This window comes from Lathyrus oleraceus, chromosome 1, assembly GCF_024323335.1.
Source record: "Lathyrus oleraceus cultivar Zhongwan6 chromosome 1, CAAS_Psat_ZW6_1.0, whole genome shotgun sequence".
NCBI classification, from domain to species: domain Eukaryota; kingdom Viridiplantae; phylum Streptophyta; class Magnoliopsida; order Fabales; family Fabaceae; genus Lathyrus; species Lathyrus oleraceus.
The window spans coordinates 395,722,578-395,730,519 of record NC_066579.1 but is presented as its reverse complement, the minus strand read 5'-3'; positions in this window follow the sequence as shown (position 1 = coordinate 395,730,519).

Genomic DNA, 7,942 nt, shown 5'->3' with positions numbered 1-7,942 from the left:
TCAGGCTATAGGTGGATAGGTTGGCATGCATTAGTACAGACTAGGTGGGAGGGTTGCATTCAAGGGTGTGACACGTGTAAGGCATGCGTGGGAATCTCTGAGACAGAATAGGTGAAGACTTGATGGGGAACAGGCATGCGTGGGAATCTCTGAGACTTGGTGGTGAAGACTTGATGGGGGAACAGGCATGCATGGGAATCTCTGAGACTAGGTTCAGGCTATAGGTGGATAGGTTGGCATGCATTAGTACAGACTAGGTGGGAGGGTTGCATTCAAGGGTGTGACACGTGTAAGGCATGCGTGGGAATCTCTGAGTTATTCACAATATCTTCACAGCAATCTTCACACACATATCTTCACAGCAATCTTCAGTAAGATTCTTGCAGTATAAATATTCACACACATTTTCAAAGGGATTCACAATATCTTCACAGCAATCTTCAAAAAACCTTGACAATATCTTCACAAAACCTTCACAAAACCTTCACAAAACCTTCACAAAACCTTCACAAAACCTTCACAAAACCTTCACAAAACCTTCACAATGTCTTCACAAAACATGTCATCTTCTTCACAATACAAAGTCAAAGCTCACGTCAACGGTGAGACTTATGAATGTGATATGTCTGGCTTCCTATTTAGAAACACCGAATGCACTCGGTTTTGTCTAAATAGAGGAGCTGACTTCTCTTATCTGAAAAGGAAGATTGAGTCCAAACTAAGACAACCCGTGTCCCAAATTTTTTATCAACAACCTTTTTTTTCAGAAAACAACTCTGTCAAGTTTTATAAGTCATTGATTCAAAATGACATGGAGACACAATACATGCTTCGTAACCATGAGTACTCTGGTTACGACTACATAGTGTTGTACATTGTGTTGGAACAACCTCAACCAACTCAGAATATTCAATCACAGGTTATTGATCCTGTGATTGATGACGAACAAGATGCTGAGCACCACGTTGAAGACGATGTGGTTGATGATGCTGAAGACGTGGTTGATGACTTGGTGAACCGTCATTCTGAAGACGAAGACCAACCTCAAATACCTATAGCGCAACGCTACTCACCTCCTGCGCACTTCACAACACTTAACTTGGGCGAGGATGAGCCCTCATCAGATATGTTCTACAACCCATATATGAGGTCTGATGAGGACTTAAAGAAGGGTGACCAATTTCGGACCAAGGAAGAGTGTCTGTTAGCAATAAAGAACTGGCACTTGAAAAATTGTGTTGACTACGATGTTATCAAATCAAATCCGGAAAGATACGTTATTGAATGCAAAAATCCGGAGTGTGGATATAGGTTGATGGCATCGTACAAGAAGAAGCATAATGCGTGGGTGATAGGGTCCATATCTCAAGCTCACATTTGCGTCAACACCAACATGGCACAGGATCATCGCAAACTTAGCCATGACATGATCTGCCATTCCATATTACCTCTAGTTGAGGCTGACCCGTCACTGAAGGTCAAAACAATTATCTCCCATTGTGTGGCTGTTTTCAAATATACACCGTCATACAGAAAGGCTTGGTTAGCGAAAACCAAGGCAATTGAACTGGTGTACGGTAACTGGGAGGAATCATACAAACAACTACCACGCTACCTGGCTGCACTACGATTGTATTCACCTGGGACGGTTACTATAATGGAGACCTTGCCTGCACAATCCCCTGACGGAACTCGTCTAGAAGGTAATGGAATTTTCCACAGACTTTTCTGGGCATTCCGTCCCTGCATCATCGGGTTCACATTCTGCAAACCACTTGTTCAAGTCGATGGAACTTGGCTGTATGGGAAATACAAAGGATCGTTACTGATGGCGGTCGCACAAGATGGCAATTCAAATATTTTCCCAATAGCCTTTGCATTGGTGGAAGGAGAAACGGCTGCTGCATGGAGTTTCTTCCTTAAGAATCTTCGAACGCACGTGACTCCACAAGCTGGCATCTGCGTGATTTCTGACAGGCACGCTTCAATAGACAGTGCATACAATAATCCAGCAAATGGTTGGCATGATCCCCCGTCTACCCATGTTTACTGCATCAGGCATATTGCCCAAAATTTTATGCGGGAGTTCAAGGATAACTTCTTGAAGCAACATTTGATAAACGCGGGGTATGCCTTAAACCAACCTGGATTCCAATACTATCGCCGGGAAATAGTGTTGGCAAATTCTGATGCAGGGAGGTGGATCGATAATATCGACCGAGCGAAGTGGACTAGATCATATGACGATGGGGTGAGGTGGGGCCACATGACAACAAATCTTGTGGAATCAATGAACGGCGTCTTTAAGGGGATACGTAACCTCCCGGTAACCGCATTGGTGAGTGCGACGTATTTTCGGATGGCAACGTTGTTCGTAACAAGAGGCAGGCGCTGGAATGAAGTGTTGCAGACGAGTCAGGTATATAGTGATGCCTGCATGAAGTTTATGAGGCAGGAATCTGCCAAAGCCAGCAGCCATCGGGTTACGGAATTCGACCGCCATGGCCACACTTTTAGTGTCAAGGAGACAATTGACCACAACCAAGGGCTGCCCAGACAAGAGTATAGGGTCCTAATACCAGACCGTTGGTGCGACTGTGGTCAATTTCAGGCCTATCGTATGCCTTGTTCCCATGTCATTGCAGCGTGTTCACACAGCCACTTCGATGCATTATCGCTAGTGTCTCCAATCTACAAAGTTGCAACATTGCTCAATGTATACGACAATCCCTTTCCGGTGGTAGCATTGGAGGCGTATTGGCCAGAGTATGACGGGGAAATTGTTTGGCACAACGAATCGATGCGGCGGAATAAAAGTGGTCGCCCAAATAGCAGGCGCATTAGAACTGAAATGGACGTCGCAGAGAAAATGCAGAGGAAGTGTAGCATATGTAGACAACTAGGGCATAATAAGAACAAATGTCCATATCGTGGATCTAGTTCCACAACTTAGTTTTCACTTTCGTAAATCTGTGTACCAAAATCATTTTAAATTAAAGTTTACTTTTTATTCCAAATAGAAGATGACACTTGAACAACAAACACAAACATCTAACATTACAACACCAATTACTAAAACAAAAACAAATACTGGAACAAAAACAAGTACTAAAACAAGAACAAGTACTAGAACAATAACAAATACAACAACAACATGACAAACAACCATTACAATCTAAGAAATTACAACAGTTAAAACTATGTCGTCTGATCCATGCATCATTTGGATGCAATCAATGTCACTTTCAACTTCAACCCACCAACGTATCGTTTCTCCAGTTTCAAATGAGAACCTTGTTCTAAGCCTCTGAATCCTTCTGATGACTTCACCAGGTTGGTAATCTCCCTCTAACCAAGACATCAAGGACCTTTTTAGTTGGTCCAACGAACGGATGTTCCAAAATTTCATCTCCATTGGGGGTTTCAAAGGCGAGAAAATAACATGCCCATCCCTTTTTAAGATTACTAGTTCAGGATCCGGGCGCCTTGATGATGTTCGCTGCCATGACGAGGGTCTTGGGGATGCCATGAACTCAACTTGATACAGAAGGTGGTAGGAAACAGTGGTGAAGAAAATGCAAGGAAATAACACTTTATTTATAGGAAAAGATCTGGGTTGTACACCAGTATACCTAACCCTAATTAGTGTCGCACTTGATTAATTAGGGTTTCAATTAGGTCATAACTACCAAACTCGGATTATAACCGATCAATAAACCCTAATTATAATTGATACATTAACCTTAACATGAATAACCCTAATTCTCCCAAAAATTAATAAATAATATTATTTACTTATAAATTAAATTAATATATATATAAATTAATATATATATATATATATATATATATATATATATATATATATATATATATCTTGTAAATAAATATTTATATATATTAATTAAATGTGTATAATATTAATTGTTTATAAATTAAATGTTTAAAAATTAATATATATATAAATTAATATATATATATATATGTTGTAATAATTTTATTTATATATAAGTGTTAATATAAATTAATATAATTTATAAAAAAAATATATTTATCAAATATCTAATATTTTAAAAAAAAAAAATTAAAAAAAAAAATTAATAAAACATTAAAAAAAAAAAAAAAAAAAAAAAAAAAAAAAAAGGCATTGGGCATAGGCGCCACTCCTAGTGGCGACTTGCCCTACCCATTAAGGGTAGGCGCCAACTAGGGTGGCGCCTTAGTACACAATTAGGGCAAATTTTGCCCATTTGTGTAATTTTTTTGAAAAAATGGTTAATTTTGAAATTTTTTTGAAAATTTTGGATATTAAAAAAAAAAATTCACAAACGGGCCCATATTCTACTGGTTATGTCATATCGTATGAATATATGAACAAAATATGTAAGAAGTTTCTACTACATAATAATATACAATTAAATCATATTTTGAATCTAAAAATAAATAAAAAACTTGATAGAAAAATGAATTATAGAAGCAATTTAAGATAATAATTAAAACATATTTACCTTTCAAATGTTATAAAAAAACTTCTTTAAATACTACATTTGTAGTTGTATTCAAACATTATTTTTGCTCGTCATGAATCAAGATTTTGAGGTCTTCTTTGATTTTGACTCTGGAAAATGCAACATATAGTTGACCATGACTAAAAATCTCTTTTGACAAATATAATCTGACATAGTTTAAGCTTTGGCCTTGTGACTTGTTAATGGTCATGACAAATGAGATAATAATTGAAAATTGTCGTCTTACAAGCTTGAATGACCATAGTGCTTGTGAATGAGACGTAAACATCCTTATAATATAGGTGAGGTGATATTCCCTATATTTTTTTTAGAGATGATTTTTGCCTCAATTGCATGATTTGCTAGTCTAGTAACAGTCAACCTTGTAACAATGTACAACCCGTTAGATTGATCCAAATTTCGCAACAACATAATAGTTGTGTCAATTTTCAACTTTGTTGAATGATTTGTTTTGCTTTGGTTGCAGACTGTTTGGGTGTTATAAAGGAAGTGACAGGAAGATCATCAAGGTCAATCGTAGGAGTGTCTCTCTTCGTATGTGTATTTGTTGAACTTCATTTAGGGCTCCAATTTTGGGACATAGGTTGAGATTGTGTATGGGACGGTTTATAGTCCCCTAAGCAGAGGAAAGCAGTGTTTTAAGGAAAATGCAAGTTATAAAAGATTCTAAAAGAAAAGACGCAAAAAGTTGTATGTAAAAATTATTACTTTGATTTGAAGTGTTTCACTCGAGGATGTTCCAAGTTGATGTGTAGTTTAGATCCATTCCAAGTATTGGACAAACTTGGTTTCTCAGCTGGTTGTACAAAAAATTTAAAAGTATAACTAAATATATAAGAATCTAAATGGTAGAAAATTGTAACTATGAATGAACACTATTAGAAGATACTTGTGTTTGGTTTTAACGAAGCATGTATAATAATCACAATATTTTGTCCAATAACATTGTTTGGGAGGATGAAATTCATAAGTTTGCAAGCATAATTATCCTATCGAGTACAATCAATGTTATTTCCACCTGCATCACTTAGAGCAATGTTTGCAATTGCTTTATTTCCATTCCCAGGTTTTTGTCTTCTGATGACTTCATGTAAGCATCCAATTACATCTAAATTGAAACAAAATGAAAAATGAAATGAGAGATTGCTTACGACCCCAAAACTATTCAAGGTTCCATGTAAAAACAATTGTTAGTATGAGTAAAAATGAATGAATAGTCAATGAAGCAGCTTAAGTTGTATTATGAGAATGAATGTATGATTACCATATAATCAATAATGGGAGAAGTTTCCATTCATAATGTATGCTATAATCTTGAGCTTGAATTGGTGAGTGGAAACTTCAAGCATGCTAGTATGAGTAATGGTTGTCGCATTGTTGAAAATTAGTTTGAGTTTGTTGTCACAAACTTTTGGAGGGGTATCATTATATATAGGTTGGTCATTGTACAAAGTATAAGCTTGGTACGTGAAAAACATAATTTGGCAAAGAACAGGCTAGGAAAACAAAGGCTTAAGAGAACCTCCATTGTTAGAGTTTGAAGGTACTTTTGCTAAAAAATTCAAGGTAGGGGGATTACTCCAAATATGGTGTTGAGTGCATGATTGGGTAGAGGAAAGTCCTTAATTCCATTAAGTTTCTCCCTAATTTCTCCCTTTTGTTGAATGATTGATTAATATGGATTTAATCATGTAATAGCATGATTTAGATGTTGTATTATGTCAAATTCATGTAATATTTTGCTATGGAAATTGTGGGTTTTTGTTGGTGAAAATGGTATGAATTGGTGTTTCTATGTTAATGGTCATTTTGATGAGTAAAACATGTAAAGATCATGATTAATCGATGAAAATGCATGTTAATTGATGGATAAATGTTGTTTTTATGTTAGATAATATTTTCCTTAATGTTGCTGATTGATTTGAAGGTTGGGAGGGGGAAATTGGAGTTCTGGATTAAACTCCATGACCAAAACTACAAATTATGTTTCTACTTCAGAGTGACAGACGTCACCCTCATGACGACCAGATTGGCATGGCCTTTGAGGCATTGACGGGCGTCAACTGCATGGAGGGTAAACCGTCATGGTCCCCAGGACCAATTTTGTGGTGAGAGTGTCATAGTGATGACGTATGAAGTGGTATGGGCGATGACGAGCATCACCTTGGTGATGGATAACCCGTCAAGCTGCCAGAATGAGCGTCATTCGCTCAGTTGCTTGGAATTGAGTGTCGGTTCCGATTTGTGGTGGTTATGTTGTGATTAGGCTACTGTTTGGCCATTGCCTGGAGATATTTTGGTGTTGTTTATTATTGATTGTTGAATTAATCAAGTGTTATGATGTTGTGCATAATGGTGGTAATTTTATGATAATAACTTTGGTGATATTGCATGTTGTTGAGAATCATAGATCATGGTGTACGGGCTTCGGTCTAGTTTTGGTGTGCTCTAGTTTGATGGTGTGGATTCAGGAGCGAGTAGGAGGTTCCAGATGGGAATCGGTGAAGCGTTACTAAAGGTGTTAGTAGAGATTTGGTGTGCTTTGGGTCTAAGGTGGGAACTCAGGAGCGAGATGGATATGTGTTGTCCATAATGGTACCTCATACATGAAGAGTCTTGGTGTTGAGTACACTGCATTCGTTGTTTGCATATGCAATTGATGATTATGTTGATATTGGTGACTAGGAATACTTGTGTGGCGGATGCAAATGAATTTAGTTGGAATGATGTGTATGCACTTATGTGATTGTTGATGTTTTCTTAGGCTACCCTTGTATACTTTTTCACTATTATATATTTCGAGCGTATTCTCACCTCTCTGTTGTTTGTGTGGTTTTTTTCTCCTTCTTGGGGTACAGACGAATAAGTAAATGAGTAGTTGCTTAGAAGTTGAAGGATGACGTTTAGGCTATTCTTCTTTTCCTTTTTTATGCGATGTTTTAGATTTTGTTTCTCTTATTAGTAACATTGGGCGAACGAATGTTATGTTCTTATTATTTATTATTATTATTGAAGTTGTTGATGTGAGCATTAGACTCGTGCCTCGTCATGAGACTTAATTGTTTGTTGAGTTACTTTAATTGTTTTATTTTCTGCTGCGATGAGTCTTTGATATGGCGAATATGTGATGACATACATTTAAATTATTACATGATTTGTCTAAACCGTGTTACGAAGGAGGTTTGTATTGTGTTTGCGTGACACCCTATGTGTGTAGTTGTTTTAAATTTGTATTATTTTTGCACTAGAGAGTTAGGGTGCTGCAGATGCCACGAGAGGCGCTAGTGCTAGATTTTCATATATGGATAAGTTGTAAAAATACCACATGGTTGGGATAGTGGAGGCCGAAGGTGATGATGAATAGGTTTTGTACCACAAAGAATGTGCATTTAGGTAATACTTCATATACTTAG